Source organism: Ictidomys tridecemlineatus, chromosome 11, assembly GCF_052094955.1.
Source record: "Ictidomys tridecemlineatus isolate mIctTri1 chromosome 11, mIctTri1.hap1, whole genome shotgun sequence".
Lineage (NCBI taxonomy): Eukaryota > Metazoa > Chordata > Mammalia > Rodentia > Sciuridae > Ictidomys > Ictidomys tridecemlineatus.
The window spans coordinates 108,138,204-108,145,749 of record NC_135487.1 but is presented as its reverse complement, the minus strand read 5'-3'; positions in this window follow the sequence as shown (position 1 = coordinate 108,145,749).

The window sequence follows — 7,546 nt, the reverse complement described above, 5'->3', positions numbered from 1 at the left end:
GAGCCTGCTATTGGTTAATTTTTAGCCCTCGAGTCCCAGGGGTGCAATAAGATAGATCCTGGCAGAGCAGTAACCAGAGGGGCCCTCTGGACAGGGTGACAGAGGCCCCGATATCTCAGGGAAAAGCATGTAGCACTGAGCCAGTATTCTGCACAAGGGTCGGCCGAGTCCAGAAGGAAGTTTTCCTGGGCTGGGTTCCCACCCTCGTGGTCACATCACGGTGACACAGCAGGAAGCAGGGCCTCCCCAGAGCCCAGGTCTCTCACAGGAAAGTGCTGTCAGAGGTTTCTGCATGGCCGGCAGTCCAGGCACATGGGGTTAGCAGCAGCATTCCAGCCCACAGTGTTTGTTCACAGGCTGGAATGTGGCCTCAGGGCTGGGCTGTGGTGCTTCCTCCATGTGCTTACTGTGATGTCTGTGGTGGGACCATAAAACAGGCTCTGCTCTGTGCCTTCCTGGAGGGATTTCCAAACAGGGTGCCCTCCAAGCAGGCAGCGTGAGATACCTCTTTTCAGATGTCACATACTGAAAAATGATGGGCCAGGGAAAATGAATTTCCTAGTTGAAAACCATAATATTCTAAAGGTTTGGACATCTTCTTTTGGCTTGTTTTCCAGTGGTCGCTGAATGGAAGGGGATGTCTCTTACATTCATCTTCTCTCCAGATGGAGTTTAGTTCTTTGAGGGGAAAATGAATGGCAATGCCAAGCTATGGTGTGACAGTCCATCGGTTTCCTTACTTGACCTACATGTTGCATATGAGCTAAACCTCAGAGGCACTCTCCTCATTCTAAAGGAGTATTCTGCCTCAGTGAGAGGAAAGAGCAAAGGAATGGGATCTCAGAAACCCTCATGGCGGCTGCAAGTTTGCCACATCCAGTGCTTAATCTTACAGCTCAGGGTTCTCAACTTCCTCAAAACGTTATTCCCTTAGTTTATTAACTGACATTCCTTGCAGGTGTCAATCACCTTGCAGGCAAAACCAATCACATAATCCACCTAATAGGCTAAAGAAGAGCAATGACATAGCCATCTTAATTGATGAGAAAAAAAAAAGCATTCAACAATATTTAGTACCCATTCATGTGAAAATGCCGAAAAGGGAGGAACTTCCTCATCTTTGTAAAGAATATCTACCCAAAAAATCTATAGTTAACATTTATCTAATAATGAAAGACTGAATGTTTTCTCTTTAAAATCAAGGCAATATTTTTCTCCCTTACCACATCATACCACATATTGCTGGTACATCTAGCCAGTGTAATAGGCAAGAAAGAGAAGACTTGAAGATTAGAAAGAAAGAAAATTGTTTCTATTTGCCTATGACATGATTGTCCATGTGGAAAACCTTAAGGAATCAAAAAAAGTATTTTGTTGTTCAGTAGTAAGTGTTTCCAGCAAGGTTGCAGTTTATAAAGTATATATTAAAAATTAACTTCTCACATACTAGTAATGAATATATGAATACTGAATCATAAGGCATGATGCCATTTATATCCACTCAAAAATTAAAAATTGGGTACTTATGTATTCATCTAATAAGAATGTACAGGACTTGCTGAAATCTATAAAACATTTACGAAATAAATCAAATATCTAAATAAACCGAGAGGCATACTATGTTCATGAATTGGAAGACTTGGCTTAGTAGTCAATTCTCCCAAAATTGTTACACAGGTAGAATACAATTCATTCCATACTCTCTGCCAGAATTTTTGTAGACATATACAAGATTATTTTTAAATTTATATTGAAATTCGAAGAAACAGGGATAGCTAAAACAATTTTTAAAAAGAATAAAATGTGAGGAATCCATCTGTCCAAGACTGGGTGGTGTTGGTAAAGGCTTAGACACATAGATCAATGGAAAAGTAAAGAGGTCCACACAAATATACTCAATTAATTTTTGACAATTTTGTTCTAACAAACAATGCTAGAGCATTAGCCATCAATGGACAAAAAACAATGAAAGTTGACCAAATACATAAAATTTGTACAAAAATAAACTCAAAATGGATCAAGGACATAAAAGTAAAATGTAAAACTGTGAAATTTTTAGAATGAAAAAAAATCTTTGAGATCTGGGGCTAGATTATGTCCTTAGATTTGACATCCAAAGCATCATCCATAAAAGGAAAAATTGAGAAAATGGATTTCATCAAATGAAAAAGGTTTGCTCTGCAAAATACACTGTTCAGAGAATTTGAGATGGGCTATAGACTGGGAGGAAAGTTTGCAAACCATAACAAAAGACTTAGTATCTGGCACAAAAGAATCTTTCAAAGCTCAACAGTTATAAAACAAAACAAAACAAAAACCCAATCCTAGTTGGATAAAGAACAAGAGATATGAAGAGATACTTCATTGAAGAGGATATGCAGATGACAAATAAGCACATTAAATGTTCTTCAACATCATTAGTCATTAGAAAAGTGCAAATTAAAACCATGATGAGTTGTCTTTACATACCTATCAAATGACTAAAATAAAAAAAATAGTATGACACATCAAATGATGGCAAAGATAGGGAGAAACTGGATATCTTAGACATAGGTGAAACAAAATGGTACAGTCCACTCTAGAAAACAATTGACAGTTTTGTTTTAACTGAACATGCAGCTAGCATATAATCCAACAGTTAAATTCTGAGCATTTACCCCATGAAAAAAAGAAATTATTTTTACACAAGGCCTTTTATGCAAATCTTCATAGAAACTTTACTCAAAAGACCAAAAACTAGAAAAAACTTGAATATCTCCCAACAAGTTACTGGTAAAAACAAACTGTGATACATCAGTACCATGGAATGAGCAATAAGGAAGCAATAGATTATTGATACATGGAACACACTGGATGAATCTCCAGAAAACTTTGCTGAATACAAAAATGCCAAAACTAAAAAGCGATCTACCATGTGATTGCATTCATGTAACATTATTGAAATGAAAAATCATAGTAATAGAGAACAATGAATGGTTTCAGGGGTTCTGGAGAAGGCAGAGGTGGGAGAGAAATGAGTGCAACTATACAATGACAGCCCGAGGGATCCTTGTGGTGACAGAAATGTTGTGTATCTTGACCATGTCTGTGTCAATACCTTGGTTGTGATACTATGGTATAGTTTTCCAAGAAGGTCATCCTTGGGAAAAACTGGGTACAGTCTGTATTATGGATTACAACTGTATTCTAATCTAAAATTATCTCAAAATAAAAACTTTATTTTAAAAATCTTGAAATCTTAGGGCTTCAATAGTTGTTTATTGGAAGGATCTGAAAGACAGCAGTGGCTTATTGCTTAGATGTTCTGTCCTAGGTCAAGTCAGTGCCTCCTCTTGGCATATCCACAATAACTTATGTTTATCTCTATCACTGCACTGATCATCTTCTTCTACGATTAACAGTTTACACGTCTGTCTCCTCCACTGTACCATGTCTTTTTAAAGTGCACGTTTCACTCATCTGGTACTTAGCATATAGTCATTTGTTGATTGATACTGTGTCTGACACAGAGCAGGTACTCAACAAATCTTTGTTGCCTGAGCAAGTCAATGAATGCCTATGTGGTAGCATCAGAGGACATGGCTTTTGTCTGAGAGTGACTTCTGGATTGGTTGGTACAGGAAATCTAAGAATAAACAAAGATGAGAGTGAGTAAAATGAAGACAGTAAATACTGCTACACTACTTGGTATTGAAAAATGCTTGTCAGAGAATCAAGAATTCAGACACATTGAATGGAGTGGATTGTAACAGCAAAATGTGTAGTAGCCAAAGATTCTATCTAGGGTCTCTCAATTCCCTTTAATTTGTTCTCATTTTCTTCTTAAACCTTTCCACATTCAATCCCATTTGTATATTTCTATACACAGATGAGATCTCCAGTTTTAGAGTTTTCCTCTGGCTATTCAGAATTCCGTACTCAAATGCTTCAACTGGACAATATCACAACTACATTCTTCTTATCCTCTTGCTTGACCTTGGGCTGTCCATGTCTTCAGGTCTCAATTGACGAATTTTTATTAGGAAAGTATTTTCCATTGTAAACTCTATAAAGACGATTTCCTACAAATTATTATTAAACAATTCCAAAGTTTTCCATTTTTTAAAAATTCTTCCCCACTTTGGTGGCTTCTTCCTTATGTCAAATTTGCAGTTGTAAATTTTGTCTGACAGATATGATTCTTCCAATAGTTCTTTTCCCGTAACAAATTTCATTCTACGGAGTTTAAGCCAACATCAGTTTTACCTTCAGACATTGTAAGAACTTAATAAATGTTAGCTGTTATGATGTATGCTTTGAAATAATATCCTTTGCAAATTTTGTGTAGAGATGATTATACACCACAGCATCTTAAGGTGTGCAAATAGTGGTTTGTTTTGTTTTCGTTTCAGATATTCACAAGTCTTTGTAATCATCACTAGCTTCTAATTCCAGTACTTGGTAACCTCCAAAGAAATTCCTTACCCATTAGTGAGTACTCTTGATTTCCTCCTCTTTCCAGCTCCGGGTAACCACTACTTGCTGTCTCTATGGATTTTCCCACTCTGAACATTTCATATGTATGAAATTATACAAACCTTTTATGTCTTTTTTTTCACATAGTCTAGATTTTCAAGGTCCCTCTATGTTGTAGCATGTATCAGTACTGCATTTCTTTTTAGGGCCAAATAACATTCCATTATATAGATAAGATATTTCTACTTGGTCCTAATATGAATAATGCTACTATGAACACTCTTGTGCAGATTTGTTGTTGACGTGTTCTTAGTTTTCTTGGACATTTGCCTAGACATGTAATTGCTGGAGTGAATGCTTTTTGACCTTGAACTCTCCAGTGTCCATTTCTTTAAAACAACCTATGAGATTTCCATTATTTCCTCATCCCACTCATTCTTATTGTCAGTTTCTTTTTATTGTAGCCATCATAGTAGATGTGAAGTGGCATCACATCAGGGTTTTGATTTGCATTTCCTTAAAGACTAATGATGCTGGGCATCTTTTCATGTGCTTATTACCCATTTGCATATCTTCTTTGGAGAAATTTCTATTCAAATTCAATTTCTTAACTAGATTATTTGTCTTTCAGTGTCAAATCTTAAAAGTTTCTTTATATATTCTGGACACAATTATAAGATATGTAATTTTTAAATATTGTCTCTCATTGTGTAAGTTGTCTTTTTAGTTTCTTGATGTTCTTTGAATCACAAAAGTTGAATTTTGATGAAATGTAATGTACTTTTTAGTGCTCAAACTTTGAATGTCATATCTAAGAACACTGGACAATCCAAGAGCTCTAAAATTAATTCCTATGTTTCTTTTTAATAAGAGTCTTACAGTTTTTGCTCTTAGGTTTAGATCTGTGATCCATTCTCAGTTAATTTTTGTAGAGGGTTTGAGGTAAGGGTTTAACTTGGTTCACTTGCATGGGACTATTCAACAGTCCCAGCATGTTAGTTAAAGATGATTATTTCCACATTGAATAGTATTGGCACCATTGTTGAAGTCAATATACCATCAGTGAATAGATTTATTTCTGAACCATCAAATCTGTTCTATTGATCTATATATTTGTGCTAGCGTCATGCTTTTTTGGGGGGAGGCGGGTACCAGGGATTGAACCCAGGGAAGCTTAGCCCCCCTGGGCCACACTTATAGCCTTTTTTATTTTGTATTTTGAGACAGCATCTCACTAAGTTGCTTAGAGGTTTGCTTAATTGCTGAGGTTGGCTTTAAATTTTTGATCCTCCTGCCTCAGCCTCCTGAGCCACTGGGATTACAGGTGTGTGCCACCAGGTCCAGTTAGCAGCATGCTTTCTTGACTACCATAGTACTGACATAAATTTTGAGATTTAAAAGTGTAAGTCCTACAATTTTGCTTTACTTCAAGATTGTTTTATATATCCTGAGGCCCTTAGCTTTCCTATAAACCTTAAGATTATCCTATTAACTTCAAAAAGGAAAAAGAAAAATAGGGATTTTGATAAGGATCATGCTGATCTATAAATCAGTTTGGGAATTATTGCCATCTTAACAATATTAAGATGATCCACGAACGTGAGATGGCTTCCTATTTATTTAGGTCATCTTTAGTTTCTTTCAAAGGTCTTTTGTAGCTTTCAATGTACAAGTCAGGAACTTCTTTCTTTGCAAGGTGTCTTAAACACGGACAGAATTTATTTCTTAGTTAATGCATGAGAAATTTTGTCTCATAACTGTGAGGCAGAATAAGAGACACAGAAAGATATTGTCACAGAGGCTTGAGCCACTGTGGCAAATCGAAGCTCAAATCTTTAGCATCTAAGAGTGTCAAAGCAAAGTGATAATATTTGGGGAGCACCAAGACAGAATGACAATTTTATGCTCAAAATATCCCTCTCCCACAGCAAGAGAAGGAATGAGGCAAATAATATTCATGCTAGATCCCTGCCTTCCCAGGTAACAGACTGGCCCTTTCCACAGTAACTGCCCAGAGGAACATCAATACTTCTCTGTTGGGTGATCATCCAAATTCCGCCACTCATAATATGGGTGGGAAGGTCTCCCCCAATTCTTTAAGACCTATCAAGCTGCAAAATATTACTGATGGCAGAAGTTTTCTTTTCATCAACAATAGCACTCGAGGCATGGCCTGCCTTTCACTTCCACTGCGCTGTGGCAAAGGGGAAGAAAATAGCAATGGCTGGGGAAAAAACAACATTAAGTACTCTCTTGAGTCTGAAACCGAGTTGTGGAAAAAATTCTGAGAAATTCTCTTGAAAAGAATGGGAAAGAATCCGCATAAAAGATTTTATTGCTTATGACAAACTCCCTGCTGCTCACATAAATTTTTTATAGACTAGAGTAACATTATAAATATGTAATATACATGCATGCACACACTCTAATATATTGACTGGGCTGCATTTATAGTGTGTTCTTCAAAAGAAAATGTTGATTTCCGTCTAAACATGTTTAAACATAAAACAATCTTAGGAATCAGGTTTTCAAAGAACTTCACATTCTGAGGCGGACTCAGTCCTCCGGTTAGGATAATTCTTCTACCAATATAAACCGAAGCAGATATTCACATTCAGTTTAGTTTAGAGTTGTGTTCTTCCTTAACGCATGAGGATAATTTTGCTCTCACCCCCTTTTTAAAGAATGGTGCTTTCTAAGGTGATCAAGATATTTTATTCTTAGTCCCTCATTTGTCTTACCAACATTCCTGAGAATAGAGTTTAAAAAGAGGGCAGATGAGTTAAAAAAAAAAAAAGAACAAGTGTCTGCTTCCCATTATGCAGATGGGGAGAATACATGGGAAAAGAAATGGACTTTCATGCATTTTACTAATTTATTCATTTTTAAAATACTAATGAAAAGTTATATATGTTAAAGTTATATCTATTAGGGTAACAGTAACTATTTTAGTTCTTCTCAGGGAGTTTCTAGTCTCATGAGGGAGTCAGATTGTTATTTTCAAAATGTAAAATTGATCATGTGATGTCTTTGCTTGAATTGTTTCTGGGGTTTTCCACAGATCTCAGAATAAAGTAAAACTATTATCATG